At 42.5% G+C, this 12,028-nt stretch overlaps 1 protein-coding gene across 2 annotated transcripts in view; it reads right to left on the bottom strand.

Moving 5' to 3' along the window:
• Positions 1-11,750, bottom strand: part of RGN (regucalcin) — a 30,467-nt gene extending 18,717 nt beyond the window's left edge. Inside the window, exon 1 of one of the 2 annotated variants that reach the window (XM_089693521.1) lies at positions 11,702-11,750. The gene's annotated coding sequence lies outside the window, so the exon portion shown is untranslated. Of the gene's footprint in view, positions 1-7,971; positions 8,145-11,701 lie in introns of those variants that run through there. The other variant, XM_089693520.1, reaches the window with a different exon arrangement.
• Positions 11,751-12,028: the final 278 nt, after the last annotated feature.

Genomic DNA, 12,028 nt, shown 5'->3' with positions numbered 1-12,028 from the left:
CTGGTAAACATAGCCACATTTGCAGATGTTTTCAAGTGTTAAACGCAAAGTTGATGAATGTTGGTAAAGATTTCAATCGTCTCCAAAAAAAAAAAAAAATCAAACTCCAAAGGTAAGTTTATTAAATTAAAAAAACAAAAATATAATAAGCAACAGGGTATACAGCGTTGGATGCATAATACAGGTTCTACAGAATCAAAGAAAAAACAGATAGCAAGGACTACAAATATTTGTATACAATCCCATCAGTGGTACAATACAAAACTAAACAACCTAGCTGTGAATATACTGGGGAAGTCCCAATCTCAGGTGGCAAGCTAAATGCATATAACTTAGAACCCACATCCCCAAAGAGAAAGTACAGAAAAGGGTATAGGGTACCCCAATATTGCAGTAGCCTAAATCTTAATGTCCCCAGATATGGAGAAAGTCCAGGTAGACCAAATTCTATCAAATTTACGTAGACAACCTCTAGTAGTGTAGGTCAGTTTATACATAAGTAAGGCCTCAGTGACCAACCTAACCCACATTTGTAAAGTAGGAGTTTCAGGTTTTTGCTCAATAGCACAGGCAAACAACAAGGGGGTGAGTGGACACCCCTGTCGAATACCATGATGCATAGGGAAGGGTTCCATAACCTGATTATTGACCAGCAAATGTGCCATAAGGTGAGTTTGACCAATGAGATAAAGGTAGTGCCAAATCCCAACTGTTCAAGTGATACCACAATCCTAGTATCAGGGCCATCAGAAGTTATTTGTAAGTTAGTAAATAAACTGCGTAAATTAATGGCCATAGAGCTGCCGGGTATAAAATCCATCTGGTCTGAATGTGTAAGGGCATCAATCACTGAATTCAGTAGAGACACTGCATACTTACCTCTCTGACCAGCAGCAAGTCCAAAATACTCTCTTTAAGCAGGATACCCTTAGGCAAAGTCTTTAGCATTTGACACTTCCTGAAAGTGTTGAAATGCCCTTGTCCCCCGCTGCATGCTGTGGTACTTCCCACTGCCTATACCTCTCAACAGGACTCAGTAGTGATGTACTAGACAGTGGAAGGAATCACTGAGCACAACGGAGCATGCAGCAAGGACTCCATGAAGCGTCAAATGTTGAAAACTTGTAAGGAGGCTGTACTGCCTAAAGAGAGCAGAGTTTGGTCTAATTTCCCACTAGAAAGGTAAGAATTCTGTGTTTTTTTTTATTGCAGAACAATTCTTTATTTTTTTTTCTTTTTTGAAAAGCAACACAATCACTTTAATGTACAGTAGAAGGTTATTTTGGTGATCCTGCTGTGAATCGTGATAAATGTCAAAGGATGTGAAGGGTTTTATTTCCTCTGTCAAGGTCATGGATGGCACAGGAACTGACACTTACAGGCTGTATAGAAAATCACAAAATTGTAGAATTAAACTTTCATAGATCAACACGAAAAAAAGCAATCCAAGTGAAGAATGCACCTATTCACAAGCCAGCCCTCTGGCATCTTTCCTCGTTCGAACTTGTAGAGGGCTGACTAATGTCAGACAAAGCAGTGGAAACATCTGGGAAATGCACAGTTCATACTCATAATAAGCAAGTTGGAACAACATACTATCTTGACATTGTGGGAGTAGAGAGACTGCCTATATCAGTCCAGTTCCTCTTCACTGCAACTTCTTCTTATTATACAGTATTTCTAAAGCGCCAATAGTTCGCTCAGCGCTGTACATTACAAAGAGGGACAGAACATCTGACAGAACAATAACAATACAATGCAAAACATGAGGGGATTGAGGGCCCTGCTCTTTCGAGCTAACAATCTAGGAGGGAGGGGATGGTGGCACAGGAGGAGATAGCTGTAAGGGAGGGAGTGGTAGGAAGAGTGGAGGAGGTCGGCAAGTTAGCAGGGGGTGGAGTAGGCTTCCCTAAAGAGGTGGGTTTTCAGGGTGCGCCTAAACGAGAGGAGAGTAGGTGATAATCTGATGGGTTGGGGCAGGGAGTTCCAGAGGATGGGTGACACCCTGGAGAAGTCCTGGAGGTGGGCATGGGAGGAGGAGACCAGGGAACTAGAGAGAAGGAGGTCTTGTGAGGAGCGGAGTGTGCGTGCTGGGCGGTACTTGGAGATTAGGTCAGTGATGTAGTTCGGGGCAGTATGGTGGACAGCTTTGTACGTCAGTGTTAGGATTTTGAATTTGATCCGTTGCGCAATCGGAAGCCAGTGGAGGGATCGGCAGAGGGGGGTGGCGGAAACGGAGCGGTTGGAAAGGTGAATGAGTCTGGCAGCCGTATTCAGGATGGACTGAAGCGGGGATAGCCAGCGGCGAGGCAGACCAGTGAGGAGGGAGTTGCAGTAGTCGAGTCGTGATATGATGAGGGAGTGGATGAGCTGTTTAGTGGTTTCTGGAGTTAGGAATGCACATATTTTGGCGATGTTGCGGAGGTGGAGCCTGCACGAGTTTGTTAAAGATTGGACTTGGGGCTGGAAGGATAGGTTGGAGTCCAGAATGACACCAAGTACACTGGCCTGCGGGGCGGGTTTGATAGTGGCCTTGTTGGATGTGATGGAGAAGTCAATGGGGGGTGGTGTCCGGGCTGGGGGGGAAGACAAGAAACTCGGATTTGGAGAGGTTCAGTTTAAGGAAGTGGAGTGACATCCAGTCTGATATGTCGCTCAGTAGGTGTGTGATTCGGGCAGAGACCGAGGGGGTGAGGTGGGGGGTTGAGAGATAGATTTGTGTGTCGTCAGCATAGAGGTGGTAGTTGAAACCGTGAGAGTGTATGAGTTGGCCAAGGGAGGAGGTGTAGATGGAGAAGAGAAGGAGCCCGAGGACAGAGCCTTGAGGGACCCCAACAGAGAGGGGGAGTGAGGGGGAGGTGGTAGCATTATAGGTAACGCTGAAAGAGCGTTGTGACAGGTAGGATGAGAGCCAGTGTAGTTATTTGAGGAGGAGGGGGTGGTCGACTGTGTCGAAGGCCGCAGAGAGATCAAGCAGTAGGAGCACTGAATAGCGGCCATTAGCTTTAGCGGTTAGCAGGTTGTTGGAGAGTTTGAGTAAGGCAGTTTCGGTGGAGTGTAGGGGACGGAAGCCGGACTGTAGGGGATCGAGGAGGTTGTTGTCGTTGAGGTGAGAGCATAGGCTGGTGTAGACTAGGCGCTCGAGTTTAGATGTAAATGGGAGCAGGGAGATGGGTCTGAGGTTGTTCGGGTCATTGGGGTCCAGGGAGGGCTTTTTAAGTATGGGGGTGATGTGTGCATGTTTCAGAGGGGAGGGGAAAGTGCCGGAGGAGAGGGAGAGATTGAAGATGTGGGTGAGGGAGCTTAGGATGGAGGGGGAGGGAGGTCGTAGGAGTTGTGAGGGGATAGGGTCGAGGGGGCAGGTGGTGAGGCGGGCATCAGAGAGGATCTTGGAGACTTCCTCGATGGTAGTAAGGTCAAAAGTGCAGAGTGTTGGGGGAGCTTCAGTATGAGGAATGTAGGGTGGGGTGGAAGTGGAGGTCAGAGCAGTTGTGGGGCCGTGGGAGAGGGGCGATGGGGGATGAGGGGGTAGCTGAGTGAGAGGGGATGGGTTGAGAGGGCGTGTGAGCAGGGGAGGTAGAGTCAGTGGCCTGGATCCAGGTTTCCGTAATCGCCAGGAGGTTGAGGGAGCGGGAAACAAAGAGGTCGTGGATGGCGGTAAGCTTGTTGCACACCGATCGGGCGTTTAGGAGTGCACATGAAAACGGGGGGGAGATTTTAGGGAGCAGAGGGACAGATACTAAGTTGCAGGGGTTGCGGCAGGACGTGGAGGCGGGAGGGTGTTGTGTGGGTGAGGGAGGTGGTGGAGGGTCAGGATTTGGGGAGATGTCCCCCGGGGTTAGGAGGAGGAGAAGGGTGAAAAAGGTGGCATGGGAGCGGGATGTGCAGGAGCGTGAAAAACTACTAGTGGAGGTGTTCGGGTCAGTGGGAGAGTGGAGTAATAGGAGGAGGTGGTGGGTGCCGTAGAGGGGCGAAGGAAGCAGTGAGGACACAATATACAATTGTTTGGGTTGGGGCAGAGGGATATAGTGAATGGATTTTGGGAACGGAGGAGAGGAAAATGAGGAGTGGAACAGGCATTTTGGGGAGGCGATTAGAGCAGTAGTAGGGAGATGATAGCAATGGGGGGGGGGGGGGATGTACAAGTTTTAGGGTGGAGCAGATGGGTAAAGAAATGAGATTTGGGAACATAGCGGAGTTTTGATGAATAAAAGCAGCCAGTGGCTCAATAGCAATGGCAAACAGGGGGGAAGTGTGCAAATGGAGTGAAATTAGACACTAATCAAAAGTTATCTTTTACCACTCTTTCATAGTTGCTTATTGGCAGCCAATTGTTTAGCTATGTTTGAAAATTGCCTCTAACCTCTCCTTCAGAATTCTAAAAAAGTTTGACTAACTCATACCAATAATGCATACTGTAAATTCTCAGACTATGGCATTTCCCACAAAGTGCAGCACTAAGGTTCTTTGTTCAAACCCCAACCAACACACTACCTGCATGTAGCTTGCAATCTCAAACTGTGCTTGGTTTCCTCCCACACTTCAAAAGACATACTGGTAGGTAGGAACCTTACTTGCATGGGGCTTCTGGGACTGATGTGAATGTACAGCATGTAGATTGTTAGCGCTACATAAATACCCATAATAAATACTATTAATAATTAGCAATTAATATAAGGGCAAAACCACCAGCAGTTAATACAACCAAGGCAGAGCCCTATTTCACCATATTTAAAGCGGAGCTCCACCCAAAAGGGGAAGTTCTGCTTTAAGGACTGCTCCCCATTACGGATTGGCACCTTTGGGGGGCGGGGGGGGGAGCGTGTACCCGCATTTGACAGGTACCCGCTCCCACTTCCAGTCCGATCGCCTAAGGTGTCCTCCCTCCCTGTAGTCTTTTGAAACACGTGGCAGGTCCCAGAAGACTAAAGGACCATTGATGAAGCGCAGCGCTACTCGCGCATGCACAGTGGGTACCTGGCTATGAAGCCGCAAGATGTCACAGCCGTGTGCCCACACTGAAGATGTTGGCCTCCTGGAATACAGGACGGCCGGTGAAACAGGCTGCAGGGGACACACCGTGGGATAGGTAAGTGGCTGTTTTTTTAAAAGTCAGGAGCTATAGTTTTTGTAGTTGCTGAATTTTTTGACAGGGTGAGTGGAACTCCGCTTTAATGCTTTGGCTTCTTTACACTTTTCACAATTCTTTAACTTCTAAACCTTTAAAACATACTTGTTAATCAGGAAAGGTAACCACTAAAAGGAAAGGCCTTTAGTGAATATGCGGGAAATGTGACATTCGCTGTGTTATAAATTGTCATTTCACTATTAAATAAAAGAGATTGGAGAATGTCAATAAATGTTACTTTATTTGGTGAATATGTTCTATAAGGCTCCGGTTCACACCAATGTATTTTTAGTGCTTTTTGCAAAAACCCGCTACAGTCCATTTAACATGGTTTCCTATGGAACATGTTCACATCTATGCTTTTTTGAGCTGCTGTGTTTTTGGACAAGGTCAGGGACTTTTTTAAAAGCAAAAAGCAGCATTTTTGCTACAAAAGAGTTCAATGGAGAAGCTGCTGACATGCATGGTAGTACGTTTTTGCCATGTTTTGCATTTTTATACTGCCCAGCAACAAAAAAAAGTTCCAATTTAACAAAAAAAAAACAAAAAAACAAACAAAAAAAAAAGCTGAACAAAACACAAAATGCTGTAAAAACACGTCAAAAACACATCAAAAACACATCAAAAAGGCATCAAAAACGCATGTAGAAAAAAGCAAAATGAACTGCAAAAAGCACTGCAAAACAGACAAAAAGCAAACTGCATAGGTGTGAATGGAGCCTTAATGCAGTTAACAGGAAAGAGAGCGCACTGTGCATGTGCAACCCTTATGTAGCGCTGGGGGGGGGGGGGGGTGCTCATCCTAATGGCTGTTCCCTCCTAGTAAGAAGATAGGAGAGATCTATCAAAAGCATTTGCAGTATTTCTGTGAGGCTTCTGTCATTGCAAAAATGACCTTTATTATTATTATTATACAGGATTTATATAGCGCCAACAGTTTGCGCAGCGCTTTATAAAATGAACACAGACATTACAGTTACAATACAATTTGGTATAAGAGGAAACAGAGGGCCCGCTCATTAGAGCTTACAGGGGTACAAGGGTTGAGTGATACAAAAGGTAATAGCTGTGGGAGATGATCTGATGGAGGAAATAAAAGGCAGTTTACTAGGTAGAAGCAGGCTAGGCTTCTTTAAAGAGAAAGGTTTTCAGGGATCGTCTAAAGGTGGATAGATTAGGAGATAGCCGAACAGATTGGTGTAGGGAGTTCCATAGGATGGGAGAACCTCGGGAGAAGTCCTGGAGGCGAGTATGGGAGGAGGTGACACAGGAACTAGAGGCAGAAGGTTTTGGGAGGATCAAAGAGAGCGGTTTGGTAGATATTTTGAGACCAGGTTGGTGATGTAGCTGGGGGCAGAGTTGTGGATGGCGTTGTAAGTTAGAATTTGGAATTTTATTCATTGGGCGAGTGGAAGCCAGTGGAGGGATTGGCAGAGAGGTTGGTAAGGTGGATGAGCCTGACAGCAGTAATCATGATGGACTGGAGAGGAAATAGCCTATGTAAAGGTAAACCAATTAGGAGGGAGTTGCAGTAGTTGAGGCGAGAGATAACCAGGAGTGAATTGGGAGCTTTGTGGTATTGTTTAAAAAGGGGAGTATTCTGGAGATGTTGCGGAGGTTGACGCGGCATGATTTGGACAGGGATTGGATGTGAGCCTGAAAGGATAGTTCAGAATCCAGGGATACACCTAGCACCCTGGCATGCAGGAATGGGTTGATAGTGGTGCTATTGATCCTGACTGAGAAATCAGGGGAAGAGGCACTTGGGGGAGGAAATATTATGAGCTCAGTTTTAGATAGATTGAGTTTTAGGAAGTGGTGTGACATCCAGTCTATGTCTGTTAGTAAATTGGTGATACAGATATGTTAACAGAAGTGAGACACCACATCAAAATCTTTTTTTTTTCTTAGGTGAACTAACCCTTTGCAGCTTGCTGTATTATTACCAATGTCTAATAAAAAACAATCCTACAGAATATGAAAACAGAAAATGCAGTCAAATCATTGTCTAGCTTCAGTTCTCTTGGGCTGCATTCCTGGTAGGAATCTGAGACAGAACACTGTGGGGTAGATTTACTAAACTGGAGAGTGCAAAATCTGATTCAGCTGTGCATGGTAACCAGTCAGCTTCTAACTTAAGCTTTTTCAATTAAGCGTTGACAAAAAAAACAAAAAACTGCAAGCAGAGCTGCACCAGATTTTGCACTCTCCAGTTTTAGTAAATCAACCACTTTGCTTGGCGAGTTAAAGAATAAGTTCACATTACATAACATTACACCCATGTTCAGGTAGTAACATGTAACATGTTATGAAAGCACAACCCCTGTCCCCACCGATCCCCTGGTTTGATAGCTAGCGGGGGAACTTCTCCCTCTGCTGTCAATTAAAAAAAGAAATGTGGCCATCTGAGGCTCTGTGAATGAGAAACTACATCCCTACAGCTGTGGAGAACTGTGGTAGTTCGTTGATTCTTCCTTTCAGTTTATCTGCTTGTATGTACATCCTGTATGGGCAAGCAGATATACTTACAGATCTGCAGACCTGCATGGCACCAGTGATCTGCTGATTGCTGGTGCAATGATTTCCAGGCTCCTACAGAAAAAATAAATGCACATTTTTTTAACCTGCAAACAAAATGCGTATTTATCTTTTTTTTTTTTTCAAAAGACAAACTTATCCTATAAATCTGACTTAATTCCTTTTAAACTGCATATGTGGCTTGTGGCCTTGAGAGACATTAGTGGGAAAGCACTAAGTTATGCAATATGCACTGCATGATTGTACAGGAGCATAGACAGTGTCTATTGTAGTAAATAAACAATTGGAACTTTGTAAACACTCACAAGCACTTTATCCTAAAACAGGATCAGGAGGAGTTTACAAGTCTGATGATTAGTCCAGATACGAGACATGTAGTTTCAGTAATCTCAGCTGCACCATAACCCCCGCTTGACTTGAGAAAGAAGTTGATGCAGCACTAATTCTCCTTTCAATAGAACATTCTGTCTATTCTATTTCCTGCTACACAGTTTGTGTGGCATAAAGGCCTGGAGGATTAGATTGCACTGCAGTCCAGTATTACCAGTGATCTGAGCACTCCACCTACAGGAAAGAATGAAATACTTTACAAGCACACAAGATTCTCCTACATTATTTCACACTAAACTGAACTGCAGTTTACACGGCTTTGATCAATGGTCCAGCAATGCCTTGGATACTTTGGCGGATTTATTAAAACTGGTGCACACAGAATCGGGTGCAGCTGTTCATAATAACTGATCAGCTTCTAACTTCAGCTTGCTCAATCTAGCTTTGAGAAGAAAACATAGAAGCTGACTGGTTATTATGCACAGGTGCACCAGTTTTGGTAAATCCCTGCATTTTAATTTTTTTTCTTGTTGCTAGGCAGATTTAAAACACATCAAAACCATGGAAAAAATGCATCAGAAATGCAATACATGCTTTTCTGCAGCGTTTCCATTGAAGTCTATAGAAACAAAAACGCATCTTTTTGCATAAAAAACAATTCCCTGACCCTTTCCAAAAAAAACGCACCGGGTGAAAACCCAAAGGTGTGACAACGTCCCATAGGAATTATTAAATGGACTGTACTGCGTTTCTGCAAAACGCTGCAGAAAACGCTTAGGTGTGAACCTAGGGTAACTGCATATACAGACTAATTTTATCGGTATGGGTGTAGTAACACTTTAACTTATGCTGGCCACCCAGTTAGACTGTTCCAGATTTGATTTATGGGATTGATGTTTGCCACTAGTATCATAGTGGGAGGTTACTCTGGGGATTGATTTGGGATCTCTGCTTAATCTGTTGTGATTATATTAACCCTTCACGTTTCTGACTATAAAAGCTAGATTTGTGAATTATTGTTGAATATAAGATTTTTTTTTTTTTAACATTCTAAATAGTGGCAGGAAAAGAAAACATCAAGTTTTTTTGATCCTATTATGTATAGCTGAAGTTTTTGGTAATGCAAGGGTTAATTGAAAATGCTGAGCTTGCTGTGCATTTGGCACCTCCCGACAAAGTCATTGGGACAAAACTGTAGGCAGAGGTCCAGACATGGTGAAACATCATGCACAGAGGGAGCAAGTGCGCACACTGCAAAATGAAAGTCTTCATCCCCATTGTCCATTCAGCAGAGATTTGTCAATCTCTGCCTCTCAGATAAATTTCAATTGACACCAATGATCTTTTTAGCTATCTGTGAAGTGGTAATTCCTCCCAAATGCCCCAAGTGTAAGGAGAATTCTTCCCAATGAGAATCACACTAATGTATCATGAGCTGTGGATATAGTAAGTATTAGCAAGGGTTCCTCCATGTTGAGAAAGGCTGCCCTAGAATCAGCCTCCCCCCTCCTCGAACTTGTCCATAGTATCCATATTAGCCCTGTTTGAGTGTGTCCCCACACCATCAGTGACTTTCTATTCTTGTGAAATTCCAGTTTCAATGAGAAACTGACAATTGTTTCCAGCTTTCCCATTTAACACGATGTCTCACAATTGGTCTGTGCTTTGCTGTTTTCCATTCACCGATACTAACTTTGGACATTATGTAAAGCCTATCGATTGCTTAAGGTACGATCCTGAATATTGATCATTGTATGGAACATTTTATTGCATGTGTGCCTCCTTCAATTGATTGCATTTTTCATTGGAGACAGATGAAGTCACCATGTTTTCTGGTCCCCACATTGCCCCTAGTGGATTCTGTATGTATTTATAATTCTGAAAACATTATAGAATGCATACATTTATTTAAAAAATGGAAATGGTTTATTATGCACAGTTTTTCAGCAAATTAGGGTTTACATCTATGTTAAGCCATTGGTTTATTTGAAGTAGCCATATTGGACTTTGCTGTATGTTGTATGAGAAGTTAGCTTGCGTGGTCAAATATTTAACATTTTCTATATTCCCCGAATCTTCATTTGGTCCTCTTGCTTGCTGGTTCAGATATAGTAAAGCCTATGACCTAGTAAATAGTATAAATGCAAACCCAACTTATTTCTTAGGGGGACCGGGGTCTAGGATAATACCTGGATTTTCTGGACAAATGTAATAAAAGTGCTCCATGAAAACACAAACGTAGAATAGGCACCATTATGCCTAGTGAAATCAGGCTTAATTCATATGATCTATTCTCTACAAAAAAATAATGTAAAGCAATAAGCAACAATTACATATACATCTGGATGCACTGCCCATAAGGTACCAATAGACACATTAACAGGTATCAGATCTGGTGGTTTTCGGATGAATAAGGTGATGACCTCATGTCTATGTGTGAACACAGATTGCTGGTGTAGGTAATCATCAGATAACATAGAATACCTAAACTGTTCATTATAATTTACCCTATGAGTAACCAGGACCAGAGGGATCTGTGTGCTCCTACTCCCCATATGCCAATTAGTCAAACCTTTGTGCTGAATGCTAGAAACTTGATATGCAGAAATCTGGAGGCAGTCTGTCCATGCCTAAATATCTAACCGTGTTCTGCTGCCTTTGGCTGTATAAAGATCTCTTAAACAGAACATTTGAAATTGTCACATACATGAATTACTCTCATTACAGGTTGTTTCGAGTTTGTATAACAAATGTAATTTTCAAGGGGTTCTGACATACAAATTACAGCTGTTATCAGGACAATGCCTTACATTTACTACATGATATATAGGGGGATCTGTGCTATTTGTGATAGCCAAATTACATGTAGGAAATAGTGGGTGAAAAAAGGATAAACAGTTCATAATTACCTTTATATTCAATGGACCTAAATGGTTTGATTCTAAAATGGTTTAAAAAAGTCATATGGGTGACAAGAGCTTTATTAATCTGCCCACAATATAATTGCAGCTGTGTTCAAACTGTATTTTGCTATTTTGTGACCTATGTGACATTATCCATTAGTAGAAACTACAGTATTAGTAACTAAAACCAGTAGAAAACAAAAAGGTGTAGTTATAGAGAACATCAAAGTGACTCTAGAAGCAGAACAGGCAATGGATGACCATATACATCTAAAACTTTTATGTTCTTATTCTCAGGTACCTACAACAAGCTTTCTGACCAAAGTTCCAATATCCTAGCCATTCTAGCTGCTACTTGAAGAAAACCTTTTTCATCCAACATAACGATTTATTTATTGGATAGTGGGTGAATTCTCCAATGTAGATTGAAACAACCAATGTGTGTTTTTTTTTCCAGTCAATACCAAAAATGGAAAAATCCAAAATTTTCAATTAAAGTTTTAACAAATTGAGCTGTAAGTGGTTTCAGATTGTTGCACGATACCTAAATACTATCACAGATGCAGAAATGGTATACTAGGAATATTTAGTATCTATGTAGTTAGTAACATTTGCACAAGCAGTTGACATTATCTAATACTAATTGGTCTATAGTCCATCATTTTCAGTGTGAACAAAGGTTTTCAAATAAGATCCAGTACATTCTACAAATGCAGTCTACATAGTTCTCTTTTCTGTAACAAGATTCATACCCAGAAACATCATCTATGCAACAAATAGAACATAACAGAGTAGACCTTACAAATGGAAATCAGTCCCAGCTTCCTTAGGATGGCTCGAAAGTGCTGTCAACTTACAGGTTTATATTTGTTAGGTCTATTAATATTTAACTTCAGTGGATAAGGCACCTTTGAAACATCAGCTTAGTATGATTAACAAAATACTCTTGGCTAATCATCCAGAAACCTTAGGCTTCTTCAGCATTTTCTCCATTCTATAAGACCAAGTTTGGAAGTGGGTCAGAAAAAGGGCACGGAATATCTACTAACCCAGCACAAATCTGTAACCAGGTCCTTAGAACTGACCTACTGAGCACAAATTATGAACTGTAAATAGCAGACATGCTCAG

Source organism: Staurois parvus, unplaced genomic scaffold (assembly GCF_062004578.1).
Source record: "Staurois parvus isolate SC_StPar_1 unplaced genomic scaffold, SC_StPar_1.0 ptg000634l, whole genome shotgun sequence".
In the NCBI taxonomy this organism is placed as follows: domain Eukaryota; kingdom Metazoa; phylum Chordata; class Amphibia; order Anura; family Ranidae; genus Staurois; species Staurois parvus.
Note: the sequence above shows the minus strand (reverse complement) of the source record. Positions and strands in the feature narration are given on the sequence as shown.